This window comes from Hyperolius riggenbachi, chromosome 9 (genome assembly GCF_040937935.1).
Source record: "Hyperolius riggenbachi isolate aHypRig1 chromosome 9, aHypRig1.pri, whole genome shotgun sequence".
Lineage (NCBI taxonomy): Eukaryota > Metazoa > Chordata > Amphibia > Anura > Hyperoliidae > Hyperolius > Hyperolius riggenbachi.
In genome coordinates, this window is record NC_090654.1 from 143,274,687 (window position 1) to 143,287,528 (window position 12,842).

Sequence of the window (12,842 nt, forward strand, 5' to 3'; positions counted from 1 at the left end):
CCAACTCACATGGCTTAGAACAATAGGGAGGGTGCAAAGCCTTGCCTCAATGTTAAAGGACAAGGGATTCATCCTCACCTCCACTGCTCAGAAGAGGTCAGGGGTAATGATATGGGGCTTATGCTTTTTAATCTGATGAACCTTGGAATATGAGAATGATCATATAGACAACCTCACTTAGGTAAAGGTTTAAAAAGGTTACTTCTAACCCCTTACCTAGTTATACAAAAGGTTAAAAGTGGGGGAAAAACATAATGTGGCAAAATATTTTAATTACATAAACACACTGGTGTTTAAATTATTTAATAAAAATCCAATGCCATAATCCTTGTCTATAAGGAATTAATATTTTCTTCTGTCCTTCATATATGTTCTTTTGTTGTTCTTGCTTGACTGCAGAAAGCTGTCTCTCTGTGCTAAGTTGCCCGCAAAACCTGCATAATTGGGGGGTGTCACCAGGTCAGGTTGAAAAACCCTGCTTAGATTGTAAGTTCCTAAACTCAGAAACCTCCCCCTGTTTTTTTTGTTTGTTTCTGCTAGAATGTATCAAATGAATATGTACCAGCATTGGTAATATCTTAAACCACACATCAACGATGTATTTATCTGTACTTATATTGTTAGATGTCCTGATTATACTGTGTTTTGAACTTTCATACTGTTTTGTATTTTGTGCAGCACTACAGAAGATATACAATAATAATAATATCTGGCAGAAGGTATGAGTACTGAAAACTAAAAAACGTATTTGTTACCTCTAGAAGGAGGCAATCACACAGAGAATTGTTTACCTAAAACAAATATGTGTTGGTGGCTTGTTCAGTTAATGTTAAATATGGTTTACCTACTTCTCATTCTTTAACATCAACTACCTACATATTTTACTTTGATTATAACGACAAAAAATCTAGTAAGCTTTGTGTAGCCCTTTTCCGTTATGCAACCGCATTACCTCCTCTTCAGACAGTTGGCAGATAGGACTGATTAGATACAATGGCCTTCCACCTCTCACCTTGATCAAGGTGAAACCTGGACACAAAAAAACAGATGGGATTGTGCTTTTCACCATGTAGACAAAAGAACTGTCCCATGTTTCTTATTGTACCTTTGTGGTAAGGTAAAGCTACCCTCTAACACATGAGTGACAGTTGAGCGTGATCAATAGAAGCACAATCCATTCGATCTCATTTTACTGTCTTGTAATCTACAAAGAAGTGATGGTTCTAGACCAATAGTATGGATTTTTACAAAGATAGAGATTCTAAAACTGGCAATTGTATGGCAGTAAATGAAACAAGAGGCATAAGTGTAGATAAAACTAAACCAAAGACTCAGATCTTTGTTTAAAAAACAAAAACCAGTGAAGGAGTAATATCTTCATCGAACATATTCTTGAATTATTAATATGAATAAGGGTTATCCTGAAACGCAAAAATAGGACATTTTGTTCCCTTGTTGATTTTATTAAGTCTGTATTTTATTCAAACAGCTAAGGGTCAAGTCTCCATTTCAGATTTCTCTGTAAGATTAGTTTTGTTTGTTTTTTGGTAGTTGGTAATCTGCGTCTGAGCAAATGTGTCCATGTGTGTCTATAATCAGTATTGTCTACCATGAAACCAAACATAACAAAAGGGACAGAGTACATTTTCTGCAGTGACTCAGCAAAGCAGAACCTCTAGAGAATATACTTTGCAAGATATGTTAGGTTTAAATTTACAGAAGTGAAGCTGAAAACAGTTTATTTACATTATTTCCTATGGGAGCACAGTTAAGAAATCAAATTTACAGCTTTGGCCCGCCCCCTTTTTCCTCAGCTGTGAAAAAGATACTGTTAAGCCAACATAAGGACAACAAACAAACACTTAAAGGAATACTTAAGTCATTTAAAAAAATGACTTTTACTCACCTGGGGCTCCCCTCAGCCCCCTGCAGCTGAACGGTGCCCTCGCCGTGTCCCTCCGATGCGGCTGGTCTCGCCGGCGGCCACTTCCGGTTTGGCCGTCACCGGCCGACAGGCTGAGAACGCGGCTGATTATCCGCGTCCCCGGACGCAATAGCGCCTTCTACAATGCTATTGCGTCCGGGGACGCGGATAATCAGCCGCGTTCACAGCCTGTCGGCCGGTGACGGCCAAACCGGAAGTGGCCGCCGGCGAGACCAGCCGCATCGGAGGGACACGGCGAGGGCACCGTTCAGCTGCAGGGGGCTGAGGGGAGCCCCAGGTGAGTAAAAGTCATTTTTTTTAAATGATTTAAGTATTCCTTTAAACTTGTTAGCAGCCAGCGCTACGATGTGGTAAGTTGGAAATATAACATATTGTTACACAGCTAAAACTGAAGAATGATTTTATTACAATAATAAATATGGGTTAACCCATAAGTCCTCCACTGCACAATAGATGGTGAATATTCTTGTAACTCCAGTGTCCTGCAGCATTCAAGTTTATGCACCCGCAAAAACAGGCTAACAATGGTGCAGTACCTGATCAGCAAAATACCTCCACCATTCTACTGTGTCAACAGAGGAGCCTGGCTCTTCTACTGACCACATATGCTATTGCTCTGTTGTTATTGCCTGATGAAGTGGGATCAAACCGGCCAAATGCGTTGCATTGTCCCCCGGAGTATGTAAATAAACTTGTTGTATTTGACAAACACATTGACAATTTTTGTGTCTGCTTGGAGGAGGCAAGTCCACCACTGCCTCCTCATGTTTTAAACTTTTTAGATACTTTTATCCTTTCGGTGCCTCTGTATCCATATTATGCTATATCAAATCCACCCTTGGTGGAGGGGTGTTGCCCCTTTTTTTCCTCATCTATGGAGAGTGACTTCTTAATCCTGAGTGGGGTCAGGTCTAATCTCTCCACCTGCCTATACAGTAGTTGCCTTTGAGGTAATCCTGCTTTGTGAATATAGTTTATTACTCTATCATACTTCATTTCAACTACCAGTACATACTACACTATATTTGGCTCTTGGTATCCCTACTCTGTATTCAAGGGCCAGGCTTGGATGCTGATACACTGAATCTAGAATTAGGTATTGCTACAATAGCACTGGGTCGATCAAGAGGCAGTTCTAGATCCAGGCTTAGACACAGTAACTGGTCCATACAAGAAGCAATTTTAGAGCTGGCCTTGAACACAATGAAATGGGCCCAAAATGTGTATAATTCTAGAATGTGGTTAAACTAAACAAAAACAGATTTAGAACCACCCTTGGATTTAGTGACCTTGAAACAATAAGCAATTCTAGAACAAGATTTGTATAGATTAACATTAGGCAAAGCAAAGAGTCATTCTAGAATCAGGCTGGACAGAATGACGCCAGTTGACTTCAGGGGCACTGGGTCAAACAATAAGAAATTCCAAAATCAGTCTTATATAAAATGACACTAGACCAGACAATGAGAGGTTCTAGAATTTGGCTTGGATACAGTGGCAAGGGGCCAGTTCTAGAACAAGGTGCTGTTTAAATTACTCTGAAGGGAATTTGGCTTGGATACAGTGGCAAGGGGCCAGTTCTAGAACAAGGTGCTGTTTAAATTACTCTGAAGGGAAGAATCAGCAGATCAGAGCTAGTTAGAGGGACTGAACAGAGAAATAAAACATTCTAGAATCATATTCCATCTATTATTGGCTGCTCGTCTTGTCGTTTCTTGCTCCTATTAGCCAGCACAGGACTCGAGTCTTATCTCTTGCACCCCAGGGATTTTCCTGTAAATTGATAGATTAATGTTATGTGTACTTTACTGCCTGAGCCTATCTACACTTCAGATTTTTTTTTTCTGCCAAGCTTGCGTTCAGCAGACATAAATAACCCTTGCTTGCCTGGAGGGAATTCATTAGCCACTGTAGTACAGTGTAAAGCTTAATGCGTTTCTTGTACCAGCTTAGTAAGTTACACCTTATAATTTCACTATAAATCGCTGGAGAAAATGACTTCCATAATACAGAAAATTCTGAATCCTACTCAAAGATAGGTTAGCAATGAGGATGCAAAAAAACGTTCTGCAAAATTATTGTTGGGCAATTGCTGCCTATGAGAAAAAGGAACACAATGGATAAGTAAACTTCATTTGAAGATACAGCAAGGTAGCTCTTTACACGGACCTCTTAAAGGGAATATCTGAGGACATTAAAACAAGCAAAGTTGTATTTACCCAGGGCTTCCTCGCAGGGGCGTATCTGGGTAATATAGAGCCTATGGCAAACTCTGAAATTGCGCCTCCCCCCTCTAAAAACAGTATCCTTTCTCGCGTAGATGTGTTATGGTTGCCTGTGTTTTTGGGCTCAGGATATTGCTGAAGTTACTTTTTTGGAAATATCTTTTCTTATTCCCTTTCTACCCTCTTTTCTAACACTAACCCAAGTGGGCCCTACATGTTCCCCAGTTAACATAATTAATCTGATTTGAGAGGTATGAGTGATGGGAGGCACGACAATGCAGCACAGAATCAGGCATGGCGCCCCATGGTGCTGTGGCGCCCATGGCACAAGCCATGCCTGCACCCCTCTAGATACACCTCTGCTTCCTCGAGCCCCTGGCAGCCGATATGTCCCTCACCGCAGCTCCGTTCCCAGCCGGTGGCCCAGGGTCCCCTCTATTGGAGATGCCAACCTCGCCAGGTTGGCATCTTCTACGCCTGCACGAGCGCACAGTCACGCTGCTCATGATTGTGTTCACGTGGTCTGGAACGTTCTGCACAGGTGCAGTACTTCTACACCTGCGCAGAGCACTCCAAGAAACCCGGGCCACCCTGGGAGTGGAGCTGCGGCGAGGGATATATCGGCTGCCAGGGGCTGGAGGAAGCCCTGGGTAAGTAGAACCTTTTTTTTTAATATCCTTTGATCTTCCCTTTAAGTAAAAAATGCGCTTATATTCACAGTTAGTTTGTTTCCAGCAGCTTTGCCCACTTAGAAAGCTGCTGTCTGAAATCTCTGCATTCATAACTTTTCTGATCAATGAACCAACAAAATCTTATTTGCTATATTGACAGATCTACAGATCCAGGTGTGCAATAAGTTTGGGCATTGAAGAACGAGACCAGATCTGGAGAATTATCAGATTGACTCAGTGAGTAAATTGACTTGTTCAGTAAATATTCATACTTAAAGTGTAACTGCAACAATAGAGGGCATATCACATATGTGTATAAAATCCTTTTGTCAACAATGCAGTTATATTGCACAACTGAATTTGCTTGCAAAACTGGTTTTGACTTTGCAGTGCCTTCCATAGTTAACACGCAAGAGGCTGCACTAAACCCTAATTTCTGCTCATCGATCTGCCTGCTCTTGCTAAAGTGCTTAGATTATCTAGCTGAGCAATAGGCATAATCCAACCGTGCTCTGCTCATACAGTCTTGCACTCCAATCTGTTATTCCTTCTTCAGCTACATAATATGAACAAAGCCCTACAGAACCCGAGCAGGGGATGTAAACTAGAGTGGCAGATAGTACTTGCAAAGCATTATGCAGCCAATGTAGATACTTAAAAAAAAATCTCAATTGATTGGTCTTGTTTACGTTTGACTGAAGGACACCTTTGATCTTCCTAATTTATAGCGCATTTTTATATTCAACAGAAAATCACATTTTTTTATTTTTGGCCATTAGAGCTCTCCTTCCATTATCATGCATTCTCAGACTCCATTCAGCACTGGCTTGGGACCAACTCCATAGACTCCACTTCTTATGTAAGGGTCTGTCTAAACATAGGGATGGCTTCACACGTGCATCTAAAAAACAAAATCAAACCCTAGTTAGCTCCTTACTGACATTTGCAATGTGTTTGGCTGTGACTTCAAATAACATTCCATGAGATGAGCCTAATGTTTCATTGCTACTAGATAGAATATGCTCAGAAGTGGAAATGTATATGTTGCAAGGAATTATGGCACACATAGTGATTTGTTATTAATTCATTTCACACTAAGGGGTATCCATTGCATGTAATGTCATGCATTAGAAATCAGGTCACCTGGGCGCATGGCACCGGCTGCATAACACCAGATGACGACACGGCTATACCAGTAATGCTATAGTCCGTTCCTTGCACACAGGTAATTCTGGGATCTGGGGTATGCTGGACCCCAAATTACTTCCCCCTCCAAGTTGCTACAACTCATTTAACACCACCCAGTATTTCAGGTCCACTCAGTATTTCAGGTCCTGTCTGGACAATACGTACTCCAATCTGGAGTCGGGAAGGAATTTTTTTAAGGCTCATTGGCCCAGGCCTTGTAAGCTTTTTCACGTTCCCCTGGAACAACTGGGATATCCCCAAAATTACAATATGCAGAGAGTGCATTACTTTATTTTTACTACCGTTCCTCTTTAAAGTAAAACAATACAGTATATTCCATCTTAAAGGTTGCATGCAATATCAAAAAGCAAGGAGAGGTAAATGGTTCTCATTGCAGCATATTTATTGCTGAATGCTGTGCTTTGTCTACAGTCATTTTTAACCACCCCTGGTGACACTGAGCACTGAAATGACAGCATGGTGATATACATTATTGCATGGCAGCCAAACAGCCTCAGGCTGTGGATATGTATAGATGTGTGCAGGGACTTTTCAGGATTGTATGACCAGCAGAAATAAAAGCATTTTATTATTTTGTCCTATAGCACAAAGTGATAGTTTCAGCATTCCCAGTGTAACATCCTGCAGCTCGCTTACAGCTTTTTATAACAGCTGCTTGTGTGTAGCCAAACTTCTGGAGGATCATCTGCTAATATATTTGTAATATACTTAAAACACTAGTGGAGGCGCACTTGATGAATAATGGTAACTATATGCTGAGGTGCAAATGAGAAATGTATGTCTTACCTTCTCAAAAGAATAAACCAAGTAAAAAAAAATATATATATATATATTCATGCACGTTAAGACAATGCGTTTCACGGGTCCTTGCCCGCTTCCTCAGGTCAATACAAGTGCCTAGAATGCAACAATCTCTAGCACAAGCAACTTTTAATTCTATATAAGAATAATCTATGTATTTTTTAAGGTCCTGATTTGCTGTGATCACATTCTACCGAGAACATGATGAGCAACTCTGCAGTTTATACCGCATGTTTGTTTTATTCTATGCTTTACTAATTTTATTCAGCATTAAAGTATATATAATTTTTTTTTATTAAAAAACCTATCACCGGAATTCCAAATCTCATATAATGAATATTAAAAAATATTTTTAGTTAGAGGCATTATACTTTATAAACAAAGCCTGATACCAAAAGTCCAGGAACTAGTCTTGAGGCACACAAGATTAGAGTGAAGGTAACCTCACATTCATAATTTACCACCCGATGTAGCAAAAAGATAGATCCCTCTCTGATCTGAATCTGTAGCAGTACTGTACTAGTGTGAATCCGATCGAGAGGGATCTATTCCTTCTACATGCTGCACAGTGTTGCACTGTTCAATGTAGTGTAAGCTTTTATTGGCCATCAATCTACCTCCACTTCTGCCCCGCCCCTGATCGACATAGATTTCCATCCAGTTTCATCAATAATCTTGATTGAAATTATGACGATATAGCATGTTGAGGCATAGATTTCTGGCAGAGTTGATCAGACTGATCAAATCTGGCAGATTTGTTCAGAGGGATCAAATCTGGCAGATTTGTTCAGAGGGATCAAATCTGGCAGGTTTGATCAGAGTGATGATCATCCGGCGTGTGTACAGACTATCGTTCGGGTGATGAGACTGGTTTTCAGTGATCCGCCTAGCGGATCGCTGAATGAAAACCAGTCTTATCACCCGAGCGATAGTCTGTACACACGCCGGATTTGACGTGCGAACGACGGACCGTTCAAACGACGGGTCATTCGCAAAAATCCGACGTGTGTATGGGCGTTTATACATCAAAGAAATAGTGAAAGACAACTTCAGATACGATTTTACTGCAGGGAAGTTCAAAGAGTCATTAACTCTGCTCTGTTTCATAGTTTAAAATGCAGAGTGTAGTTTGTAAACTGCAAAGATTAGAGAATAATTCAGTGTTATTAAAAAAATGCCATATAACTGAAAATAAAAACATGAAACTTTTCTTTGCTACTAATGTTCTATTAATTATTCATACTACACATGCAATTCATTAGATCATACCTTTTTTTTTTTTTTTTTTTGCTTCAGTGTCACTTTAAGACTGGCCAGAGGTGCATTATTATTATTATTATTATTTATTAGATTTATATAGCGCCAACATATTACGCAGCGCTGTACAATAAATAGGATTACAGACAATGATAACAGGGTTGACAGAACAATACAGGTAACAGACCATAGATACAACAATACAGGTAATAGCAATAAGATACGCAACACAATGCAGATAATAGTACAATGCCAGATCATAAACTGGAATGGTAGTGGTAAAAAATTACCAGTTCCAAATTCTGGGTAAAGTGCACACAGTCAAGTATGATACACAAGGGAAGAGGGCCCTGCCAAAGGCTTACAATCTAGAGGGAGGGGCTGGTGACACAAAAGGAGGGGGTGCATCAAGAAGTTATTGGCAGAAAGGATTAGGGTAGTGTTGAGTTGATGTAGGCCTCCTTGAAGAAGTGAGTTTTGAGTGCTTTTTTGAAGGTGTTGAAGGTGGGAGCGAGCCTGATGGGCAGCGGGAGAGAGTTCCACAGGATAGGGGCAGCTCTAGTGAAGTCCTGCAGTCTGGCATGGGAGTGCGAGATGCGTGGGGTGGTTAAGAGGAGGTCATTGGAGGAGCGAAGTGGGCGGCCAGGTGTATATCTGCTGACCAGGTCAGAGATGTAGGTTGGGCAGGGCTTGTGTAAGGATTTGTATGCCAAACATAGGATCTTGAAGCTGATTCTGAAGTGAATTGGAGGCCAATGAAGGGATTTGCATAGGGGAGTTGTGGAGACAGAGCGGTGGGAGGAGTAGATGAGTCTGGCTGCTGCGTTCATGATGGATTTTAGGGGGGCGATGCGGTTTTGAGGAAGGCCTGACAAGAGGGAGTTGCAGTAGTCCAGGCGGGAGATGATGAGGGTATGGACAAGGAGTTTGGCAGTGTCTGGGGTCAGGAAAGGCCGGATCTTGGAGATTTTGCGTAAGTGGAAATAGCAGGCTCTAGCTACGGTTTGGATGTGGGAGGTGAAGGAGCAGTTGACATAGCCAGGCAATATCCATTTGTATTTCAGGTTGTATTTCAGGTTTTCCATCAAGTGTCTGCTTTAGAAATCTCATAAATATACCTATAAATGTAGGATAGCAACAAATATATATATATATAAGCTCCGTCACACATAAAGCTTATCAAATATATCATAACATTGGGAGTCTGAGCTAATCAATATGAATTTTATTAGTATCAATATTTGAGGCTAACAATAATCAAGCATTAAAACTCTCCTATATAGCCATCTCAATAACAGAATGAGCAGAGCGAAGCCAAATATCATGGATACGTGACGTCATACCGTGGGTACGCTGATCCTCCCGTGCCTCCGCCCACTTCCTGGCAATCCTTGCACCCAGAGAGTGCCGTAGTGCGAACTGTGAATTATGCCGATGTCGCACCTTTCGAAACAGCTAAGGTAGCACTGATGGAGTGACGGCTGCGGGGTAAAGCTTGATAAGAGCCCCTATCAATCTAGTAAGGGCACGTAAGTACCGGCCTGACTGGCGGCTGAGTGTCAATATCAGTTGCATATAGGAGAGACTGTCAATAGTCCGCGGTATGCGTAAATTTCACAGCTAACTGCCAGAAGTGGCTGAAGAAAACAAGCCCCCTTATACTACTCTGGTAGCTGCTTGGCTTAAAGGAAATGAAGAGATATGGATTTTTCTTTTTAACAATACCAGTTGCCTGGCAGTCCTGCTGATCTCTTCAGCCGCAGTAGTGGCTGAAACACACACCTGAAACTAGCATGCAGCTAATCCAGTCTGACTTCAGTCAGAGCACCTGATCTGCATGCTTGTTCAGGGGCTGTGGCTGAAAGTATTAGAGACACAGGATCAGCAGTAGAGTCAGGCAACTGGTATTATTTTAATCCATATCCTATTATTTTAATCCATAAAATCCATATCCTTCTCAGTTTAGGTTCTCTTTAAGGGTTACGTACAATTCAGAGTGTGTAATGAGGGTGTATTTCTAATTGAAAGAGCCGTGCATATATAAAAACTGGCACACAGGTTGGATTGAAGATATGCACTTACTGGATGACTGAATATAGCCAGCATAACCGGACTTGCTAAAGAGGCCTGAAGATAAGATTAAGGATACCGGTATCATAATAGGTGCACCTATATATTTGGCTGTGCTCGTTCTGTTATTAAGATGGCTATATAGGAGAGTTTTAAATGGTTTTAATGCTTGTGTATTATAGTATTGTTTGCATCAAATGTTGATACTAATAAAATTCATACTATTGATTAGCTCAGGCTCCCTATGTTATGATATATATTTGCTTTAGAAATCTTTAATTCGGAATAACAGGAAATTTTGAATCCGGATGATACCATTCATACAATAAAAGGTGCAACTTCCTTTAGGTTTTATTGCTGTCTATGCTCTCTCTGGAGACATTCTCTTGATAGTGGCTTGTCACACCACAGGAAGGGAAAATATTGGCTGCCATACACTGGTCGATTGCCACCAGATTGACCAACAGATAGATCCCTCTCTGATCTAATCTGATCACAGAGGGATCTATTGCCTGCCATACACTGCACACAGATCTAAATCGATTTCAGCATGAAATCAATTCAAAATTTGTGAAGCTGTCACTGCTACCAGCCTTGCTGCCCTTGCTCCCCCTGCCAGCAGCAATAATAATACCTGTCTGCCAGTGCAAGTCCCCGGGATCCGTTCAGTCACACTTCTTTCGGCGTCCTCCATTTCCTCTTCATTTCCTGTCTCATCCTGTGGCAAGCGGAAGTTCAAACAGTAGAGGGCGTTCTACTGTTTGAACTTCAGCTTGTCACAGGACACGGCAGGAAGTGAAGAGAGATGGAGAAGAAGGCGGATCCTCGCGCCGGCTGGACAGGTGATGTATTGCTGCCGCTGTGCTGCATCGAACGCCGCTAAAGACATTCTCCCGACCTGCCGGTGATCAAGCAAAATTTTCAGCCTGGATAGATCGACTGAATCGATTGATTTCGGATGGAGATCAATCGATCGGTCAGCGTTTGCGTTATCAATTTCACAACAGTGAAATTTGCTTTATATCGGTGGGAAATCGAGTTAGTGTATAGACACCTTATCGGTTTAAAGGGTAAATAAAATGCAATGAAAGCCTTTTAGGGATTCTCAAATTTTCCCATTTTACAAAAAAAAAAAAAAAAAGTAAAGAAAAAAAAGCAGGATTGAAAATAAGTACTCCCTACTAGGGGTACAAGTATAATTAATACCCAAAACGTTGATCTGGCTTTTTTTTTTAACATCTTTTTTATTAGTGCAACAAATGTGGATAAAAGCTTAGTGTAGAACCAAAGAATACATAACAATTCACGTTGCATAATAATTATTCCTTTGACAATCAAGTTCAGTAAACTGGCAACCGAAGCAAAGTAACAAAGTTATAATATTACCAGAAAAACCATGGCCGCTGGTCCAAATGCCACCTGTATATTGTATAAGACCATTTATAGCATGTCATCCCCTCTGATAGAAACAATCCCATCTCCAGAGGGAAAAAAACAATATTCCGGTACATGTTAAATATTATACAGGTGAGATCCATCATGATCATTTAAATCAGCCAAAATACAGTATGTGACTCAGTGGCAGTAGCAGGGTTAATGAGTTTGTAAACAAAAATCCACTGGACTCCCTAGCCTCTCCTCCATCATCAGCCATTGACAAGAATCTAGTAAAAAGAAACAGTTTGTCTGGTTCAGTCAAATTGCTTTCACAGCAAACACAGCTTGTAATTTGAACTCCCATAGACAGGCGTGCAGCTTAAACACCAGCAGGGGTTCCAGTGCTCCTCACAGAGTTTCCTACCTGGAAGCTCAAGCATTGCAGGCTGCAATCAAAGCAGCATGGCTGCAACAGCAGTGGTCCAATCTTCTTGGGAAAGAAAGGGGGTTGGGTACAGACAGAAAATAGCATGAACAGCACAAGCCCAGACGGAGAGAGGAGACAGGGATTAGCAATCAATTTTTATCGAAGACTTTTGTATACTTTTTGTAATCCACGTGCAGTGGTAAAGTATGGAACAAAGTTTCGGCGATCTATACGCTAGTGACATCTTTTCTTGTTAAATGAGATTTAACTGAAGAGCTTAAAGCTCAGCTGCAACTAAAAATGTGTTTGATAGTGTGAAAAATGGCTAGAATCTCCTTTTCATCATTATTGCATTATGTGTCTCAATCTGGCAGAATCGGTGAATCTCTTCAACAGGGATTGAGACAACAGCCTATTTTTGCAAATCTTGGAAGTGTTACAACTGCTATCAAGTTGTCATTGCTTTAAATTATATTATTAATACATATTTACATCACTCCAAAACTTTTCATGCTGTCTGCAGGCTTTTTGAAGTGTGTGTGTGTGTGTGTGTGTGTGTGTGTGTGTGTGTGTGTGTGTGTGTGTGTGTGTGTGTGTGTGTGTGTCTGTGTGTCTGTGTGTCTGTGTGTCTGTGTGTGTGTGTGTGTGTGTGTGTGTGTGTGTCTGTGTGTCTGTGTGTCTGTGTGTCTGTGTGTCTGTGTGTGTGTGTGTGTGTGTGTGTGTGTGTGTGTTCGTGTTCTAGCAGTGAAAGGTGAGCATGCACTATCCTTTAGTCTCTCTCCACAGAAGCATCAGAGTTTTCATTAAAACTGTGGTAGTGCATAAAGATTCCACAGACAAAAATTTAAGAAAAAATTTCC

At 41.0% G+C, this 12,842-nt stretch overlaps 1 protein-coding gene across 7 annotated transcripts in view; it reads left to right on the plus strand.

Moving 5' to 3' along the window:
* The window catches only part of SEMA6C (semaphorin 6C), a 464,232-nt gene that overhangs the window by 231,222 nt on the left and 220,168 nt on the right, over window positions 1-12,842 (plus strand). For 5 of the 7 annotated variants that reach the window (XM_068253590.1, XM_068253592.1, XM_068253589.1 and 2 more), the window contains one exon: window positions 5,002-5,078. The exons of 1 other annotated variant lie outside the window; for it this stretch is intronic. The gene's annotated coding sequence lies outside the window, so the exon portion shown is untranslated. Of the gene's footprint in view, window positions 1-698; window positions 720-5,001; window positions 5,079-12,842 lie in introns of those variants that run through there. One more of the 7 variants, XM_068253593.1, reaches the window with a different exon arrangement.